Consider the following 7834-nt stretch of genomic DNA (forward strand, 5'->3'; position numbering starts at 1 on the left):
AGCACGTAATATTTGCATATCTTTTTGTATTATCATAAGATGATTCTTTCCTTATCGTAAACATAGTTTACGGCTACAACAGTGTATTAGGTTAGATATTTCATAACTGTATAGCCCTATAAATATGTATCTTGATCTATTATGTAATTATGCAATTCAATGATATTCAAACCTTTCTCATAAATCTATCATTTATTTCCTCAAAATAAGAGAAAAGAACTTGAAGTTGTAGAAAGTAGTCCGTATTAGCAAGCATAGAAATCGACAAGCTCATCCAAAGACTCAACCTGATGATCAACAACATTATCCAACATCAAATTCTTTTGCATGTTTTACACCTTCAGCAATACATTGATGCGAGGAGAGAGAAAGACCAAAAAAAAACCCCTAAAAACAAAAAAATCCCCAAATCGATTTTTCCTCGCCGGCGACTTCTCCAGTCGCCTCTTTAGGTCGCCGGCGAGGCTGCTTCCACCCCTTCTTTTCCCGATCCTTTTTCGCATTCTTTTTTCGTGCTGACCATCTACTTCATGTGGTTTTCTCGATTTTGATCAAGTTCTCAAAATCGATTCAGGTATTGATTGACTTGTCCTTGTTTGTTTTCGTTCAACTTCTGCTCCGATCATTGTCTTTTCGTTTTTGCCATGAATCGATTGGTATCCTGTTTGCTCTTCGAGTAAACTATGGTGGTGGGTGGGTGTTAGTTTGGAGTTTTTGTCTGGGTGTTTAGTTTGGAGTTGCTGGGTTTTATTCTATTGTTGCTTCTATTGTCTGGGTAAAATCGATTGGTGTTGCTTCTATTGTCTGGGTGTTTTAGTTTGGAGTTGCTGGGTTTTGTTCTCCGTCGAGGGGTTTATTCCTTTTTCGGGTTTTCTAGTCGTTTCGGTGTTGTGTTGTGTTGTATCCTTCTTAGGAATTGTGTATCTATGTCTTCCGCTAATGTTTATCAAAAGTTTTTTGAAACTTTTGCTAGTGCCCATGTCAGCGATGGGTTTATGGAAAATAATGGGGATAGGATGTTAGGCTACTTTATGAAATTGCAGGGGTCAGCTCCGTTAATTTTAGCTGAGGTGAAGGCGCTTAAAGATAAGGGGAACGGTCTTTTTAAGCAAAATGAGTTTGATAGTGCCGCGGAGTGTTACGATGAAGCTTGTAAATTACTTAGTCTGAGCTTGGGAAATATTGGAGGTGAAGATATTCAGTCGATATCTGACCTTGCTCTTATGTCTAATATGGCTGCATGTGCCCTGAAACTTGAGGAATACAGAGCTGCCTCGGGTTTATGCTCCATGATTTTGAACACATTCCCTCGTAATGTTAAGGCACTTTTTCGTAGGGCGGTTGCTTATATGAAGTTGAAAAGGTTTTCGGAAGCTGAATTGGATTTGGTTCAGGCCTTAATGGTGGAACCAAGTAATAAGGATGTGTTAAGAGAATTAGAGGTGGTAAAAGGTCACCTTCTCATAAAGGAAAATGGGAAAAGAGTGCTGGAGGTTGCTAATGAAGATTGCGTGGAGAAGAACAACAAGAAGTCTGTTCATGTTTCGGCGTCTGATGTGGGTATAAATGATAGTGGTGAGAGCGTGGTTACGGAGGTGATGGAAGAACAAAGTGATGTGAGTATAAGGGATAATGAGAGTGTGAGTATGGAAGAGACGGAGGTTTAAAGTATTTGTGCTAATAAGTCAGTTCTTCAGTTTTCCAAAAAGGGAGGTGGTAGCTCTACTTTAAGGATCCCATCAAATTCTTATCAAAAGTTGCTGGAAGGGAAAACGGTGAGTTTTTACCGTAAACGTGATTTGTCAACTTTAACAATTCGAATCCTTAAGGGTTAGACTCCTAAGGAGTTAGACTCTATAAAGGAACAATGTTACCAGAAGAAGAAGAAGAGGAAGAAGAAAATGAGGAGAGGTTCTAAAAAGGGAAATTCTAAGATGATGGGGGCAATGAAGGAAGACATTACCCCCTCCGATGTTATCAAGGTAGAACCTGATATTCCTAGCGTAAGTTTGAGCTCGTCCACTACTGGGGTCGTGACGTCTTGCGCATCTTCGCTGTGACAATTTCCCTCCTCTAGGTACTCTTGTCCCCCAGCCGAGGATGATTTTAATGACCATCGACCTTTCGTCTTTCTTTGCTCTCCCTAAGAAGTGTAAGATTCTCTCGGTTGAGAAGCCATCGGGCGCCCCTTTTACTCCTCTCTGTTTTGCAGGTACCCCTCTACTCATCATGTGCACGAGAGACAGAGAATCACCACGTCCAAGAGGAATCAAAGTAAAGGGGAGGAAACTTCAAGACACAATTTATCTACTTTCTCAAAAAGTAGATCTCTCTCCCATAAATTTCTACGTCCTCGTGGCGTAAGTGTGTCTTGGTACTCCTCTGAAGCTCAGTTGTTAAAGAAGAGAAAAGAATTATACGCTCAATTGGCCAGCTCTGATCGTCCCGCTAAGAAGCCTTTATTGGTTGTCAATCCCATCTGTAATTTATTTGCTTTTACTAATAATGTAGTAATAAATCCGACTCCGAAAGTCGGGTAGGTACTTTGTAAGAACATTTTCTTTACTGCTGTCAAAAAAAAAAAAAAAAAAACATTATCCAACATCCATAACAAATGCTCAAACAACACTACTTCACATTCTACCCTTATTTCCTCACTATTCCCATTTTTATTAACGATCAGCTCGCGAAAAAGAGGGTGGCCAACCACGTCCGAGCTTACCATGTACTGTCGGCGCGTTTTACCGACGTACACTGGCAATAGGTTTGAAGCTGCTACGTGGAACTAGTAGAAAAAACCCCTATTACGACACAGTTATCGTGGCGGTTCTAATAGAAACGACGCGAAAAGCCAAATAAATTGGCGGGAATGAAATTTTTATGTAGGTAGGAGGTATATAGTGGCGGTTTAAGTAAGAACCGACGTGATAATATAAGCTTTTTATGGCGGTTTCAAATAGGAAACGCCACCATAGGTCAATTGTGGCGGTTCTATTTACAACCGACGTTAAGAATGATGTTAAAAGTTAATACAAAGTGATAATTTTTCGGGATAAGAAACCGCCATAATATGTTTTTGTGTCGGTTTTAATTAAAACCGACTATAATAGAAAAAAAAGAATAAAAAAACTCCAAAAACCCTTTACATTAATACGGAATATTGATTTAAAGTTTCTTCATCTTCTTCTTCGTTTCCACCGCCAAAAACTCACAATACTCTCACAATTCTATCCAACAACCGAAAACATCCCTTCCTCACGCCGCCTTCTACAACCCTCCATTTCCTTCTCACGCCGCCCTTGACAACCCTCCCATGACACTCAATGCTCTCCCTCGATGCGCTAATTGCTCGTCACCTGTGCAATTCATTATTCGCCAGATCTCGCACATACAACTCTCGACTCACCATAATCCGTCGCCAGTTTCTTCCTCAACACATACCCTCATCGATTCAGGGCCTCTAGGTACAATTTCCGATCTAGTGTTTTGATTTTTTGTAAAAAATTGGGATGAAATTGATTTTATGCTCTTTTGTCTTTCAATTGAATATTGTTGTTTCAATTATTTGTTAAAGTTAATGCTGTTCAATTATGAGAAATAACAAAGGAAATCTATAAACTATACAGTGTTTGGTTTTATTTCTGGAAAGGGTAGCATCGACCCCAAGCTCACCACCACTTGCGTCACCATTCCGGCGGATTTCCCTCACCGACGACCACTCTTATCACGCCCACGTCCTAACCAGTCTTGACCACTCTCCGACCACCGTCGATCAGACTCGCCACCGCCGACGACGCCCAGGTATTCGCCAACACCACGAATACTGCATACTCTAAACCCTATTTACTTTCAATTCTTTCTTATATTGAATTAATTTTATCTTAATTTGATTTTTGTTTGTACGAAATTTAGGTTTTTTCGTTTGGATTTTAATGGGTGTGCATTGTGCAATTGATTCATCTCATTTGTTTTGTTGTCTCATCATCTGGTTATTAACTTGTTGATAATCAACTCTTGCACATATTCTAATTTTGCTAGTTTATTGTTTGAGTTCCCAATTCTTCAGTTCATTATCCCAATTTGTGTATTAGTTTCATTGATGGTCAGTCTGTCATTTGGGTTAGTTTTTGGATGAATGATAAATTAGTCTACATTTCTGCTGAAATTATAGGGTATCCATCGTTTGTTGTTTTGATTCACTGTGAATTTCGCACCTTAAGTTTGTCACTTGGTTGAAATAGGGAGCGGGCGTATGTTAGTAGTGTCTGAGATTGTTGTTGTTGATTTAGTAAATTAATGTTGGCAGTGTCAAAATAACCTGTTATTAGGGTACTCAGACTAAATATTGAGTGATTAGTACTTCCAACTTCCAAGTCTTAGATATTTCATTTCTCATAGAGCAGTGTTGACAAAATGCAAGATGGTACTTAATAGTAATATCATCTTACCAATGGTAAACTTGTAGGGTATGTCAGTATTTCTTTGCGTGTTCTGTTCTTTACCTTTATATCTCAGTTTCTTTGAGTGTTCTGTTCTTTATAGGATTGAGTAAGATTTTGCTTGATTGGATATGTTGGTTTGATTGTTATCATGGATTATTCACTTGCACAAACAAATTTCTGAAAACCCTAAATGCATCGGCACCCACCTTTCGCCTTCAGGTTGCCTTTTGACGTTCTTCCTCAAGCCGCAATCGTTCAGGGACACCTTCTGCAGTTTATTATGAGACTCATTTCATGGTACATCTCCCTTCATCTTTTTTCTTTTTAACCATCCACTAATAGATCTTCAATATTGACTCTGATATATTGTACAAAAGTGTGTAATGACTTTCCCCATTTTTCGCTATTTGGGTGTCCATGTATTGATGTTTGATGAATTCAAAGTTATATTGTGTTAAAAAAAAAGAAAACTATTTTATCAATAGTAGGACTACCTTCTCCTTTCTGTTGGTCATTCTAATTTTTGCATCTCTAAAAGGGAAATATAGTGAATACAAGTGAACCGAGTGACTAAATGAACTTCTCCTTTATTTGAAACTTACTTAGCCATTCTACTTTTCGTTAAGCTTTCAAGTTTCATCGGTTGATTTTGAAATTTTCAGATTGTAAGGGTGGATAAGGATAGGTACCTAAATGACATCAATGTGAGTTCATTACCCGCTCTTTTAAATCTAGCATTAGTTCCGTTCTCATTTTTTTGGGACTATGAGTCTGACTATGTTATCAAGTAACATTCAATTGATGCAATTTTGGACGTCGTATTATTACGTGTCATCCAAAAGTTAACATTTATCATATTATTAGCCCCATCGATTCATTTGGCTCTTGTGAATATAGAAGTAAAAGAAGACAGCTTAATTTACTATTGGCTTGAATATGAATGTAAACTGGTCCCTTTCTATGCTTTGCGGTAAGTTCTTATAGCTATTTCAGACAAACCTGTTAGTTTTCTATGCTTTGCGGTAAGAATATAGGCCTGGTAATTGTTTCAGAATGACGTTGATGCTTTTTTGTTTAACTGTGTGGTTTGTTTAGATGCATTCAAATGTCATTTATACTTCATGAATGTGGCCTACCTGACTATGATAGGTGTTCTTTCTTTGTCTATCTAGAGTGTTCTAGTCATTCGCCCTCTGTTAAATATTTTTTTGGTGAATAGAGTATACTGCTGTTTAATTGCTTACTATTTAAAACTCAACTTTTTTCTCGTCAGTGTCTTAAAATAGCATTTTGATGTTATCACTTACATCGCCTGGCTTCTTTATTGTGCAGCCAAGTTATCCTCGAATGGCTCGACAACTTTTCAAGCTGGTGATATTTACTTGGTGATATTTACTTGACTGATGGGGTTTATCGTAGACAAAGTCCGTATTTTGCATCCATTAACATGAAATGCCGACTAGTTTATTAACTAAGGCGTGTATGTGATTATTTATATACTTGATGTAAAAACATCGACATTATTGTTGTATAGGATAATATGCAAGTTCGTTGGTTGACATTCTTTTGTATGTATTGTTTGTTTATATCACTATTTGGCTTGTCAAATTTATAGGTCAATGCTACCAAAATTTTGGTAGTAAATACTTTTTTTTTTTTAAAATATCAGTCTATGGTGGCGGTTCTTAAGTATGAAACGCCACTATTATTTCAACTTTAGTGACGGTTCATTATTAACAACCGACGTCATAATTACCTTTAGTGGCGGTTCTTTAACAAGAACCGACGTTATATTAACCTGTTATGGCGGTTTGTGATTCAAAGTTCTTATTAAAATACCTATGATGGCGGTTTTCAAAAAATAACCGCCACTATAAACGAGTTATAGTGGCGGTTCTTATCTAACAACCGCCGTTTTATATAAGTCTATAATGGCGGTGTTTTTAACAACCGCCACCGTATGAGAGCTATAGTGGCGGTTGTACAACCGCCGCAAAAGTATATACGACCCGTGATATACGACGCACCCAAAACCTATAAAAACCGCCATAAAAGGTCATTTTCGACCGCCACTGTAGGGGTTTTTTCTACTAGTCCGACGAGTTTTAGCCATGATCATGCTGAAAAAAAAGAAGAAATTAAACGTGTTTTTGGTTTTTCATGGTTTGCTTGGAGAAGAAGGATTTTCTCTTTCCATAACTAAAAAACGTTTTTCCCCATACTATTATTATTATTATTATTATTAATCTCATATATATTACTCCGTATATCTTAGCACATAATCTTCATATTTTAGCACGTAATATTTGCATATCTTTTTGTATTATCATAAGATGATTCTTTCCTTATTGTAAACATAGTTTACGGCTATAACAGTGTATTAGGTTAGGTATTTCATAACTGTATAGCCCTATAAATATGTATCTTGATCTATTATATATGTAATTATGCAATTCAATGATATTCAAACTTTTCTCATAAATCTATCATGGTATCAGAGCCAGTGTGACCGAAGGTCACGGGTTCAAACTCTGGCAACCTCAAAACCCCTCAAAAAGTCGAAGTGGAAACCCATTACACGGTACGGGGGAGCCGGTGCACAAGTAACCACTCTTCAAGCCCAACGGGCATTTGAGTGAGGGAGCGTAATAGGAATATTTATAATAGTTGGGCCTCAACCATCATCTTAAGATTTTGGTTGAGATGGTTCATCTATCATGGTATCTTCATCCATGTCCACCGTAAGTCTAACCACTACCTTGCACCCTCCAAAATTTTTCTTACCCAATTTTCTCCCTTTGCTTTAAAACAAAAAAAAAATACACAAGTCTTCATTCTACTTCTATCTCCAACGTCGGACAAACTTCACATTCATATTCATCTTCTACTTCATATTCCTTCAACCGTCCTTGTCCAACCCACCACCACCACCATGTCCAACCACTAGTAGAAAAAAACCCTATCACGACGCAGTTATCGTGGCGGTTCTAATAGAAATGACGTGAAAAGCCCAATAAATTGGAGGGAATCCAAATTTTATATATGTAAGAGGTCTATTGTGGCGGTTTATGTAAGAACCAACGTGATAACTGATACTTTTTATGGCGGTTCCAAATAGAAAACGCCACCATAAGTCAATTGTGGCGGTTATATTAACAACCGACGTTAAGAATGACGCTAAAAGTTAATACTAAGTTACAATTTTTTGGGCTAAAAAACCACAATTATATGTTTTTGTGTCGGTTTAAAATTAAAACCGACTTTAATAGAAAAAAAAACAAAAAAAAACCCTACAAAACCCATTTATATTTCTTTCGCCTTCTTCATTTCCTCAACCCCCAAATTAAACCTCACAATCCCCTCAATTCAATCTCCAACCGTCAACTCCATTT

The 7834-nt window shown here is 37.5% G+C and overlaps 1 long non-coding RNA gene across 1 annotated transcript; it reads left to right on the forward strand.

Moving 5' to 3' along the window:
• The first annotated feature begins 4648 nt into the window (after positions 1–4648).
• Positions 4649–5827, forward strand: LOC141609127 (uncharacterized). The gene is made up of 3 exons (XR_012527233.1): positions 4649–4739; positions 5105–5146; positions 5775–5827. It is a non-coding gene; the product is annotated as an uncharacterized LOC141609127 (long non-coding RNA).
• Positions 5828–7834: the final 2007 nt, after the last annotated feature.

Source organism: Silene latifolia, chromosome 10 (genome assembly GCF_048544455.1).
Source record: "Silene latifolia isolate original U9 population chromosome 10, ASM4854445v1, whole genome shotgun sequence".
Taxonomy (NCBI): Eukaryota; Viridiplantae; Streptophyta; class Magnoliopsida; order Caryophyllales; family Caryophyllaceae; genus Silene; species Silene latifolia.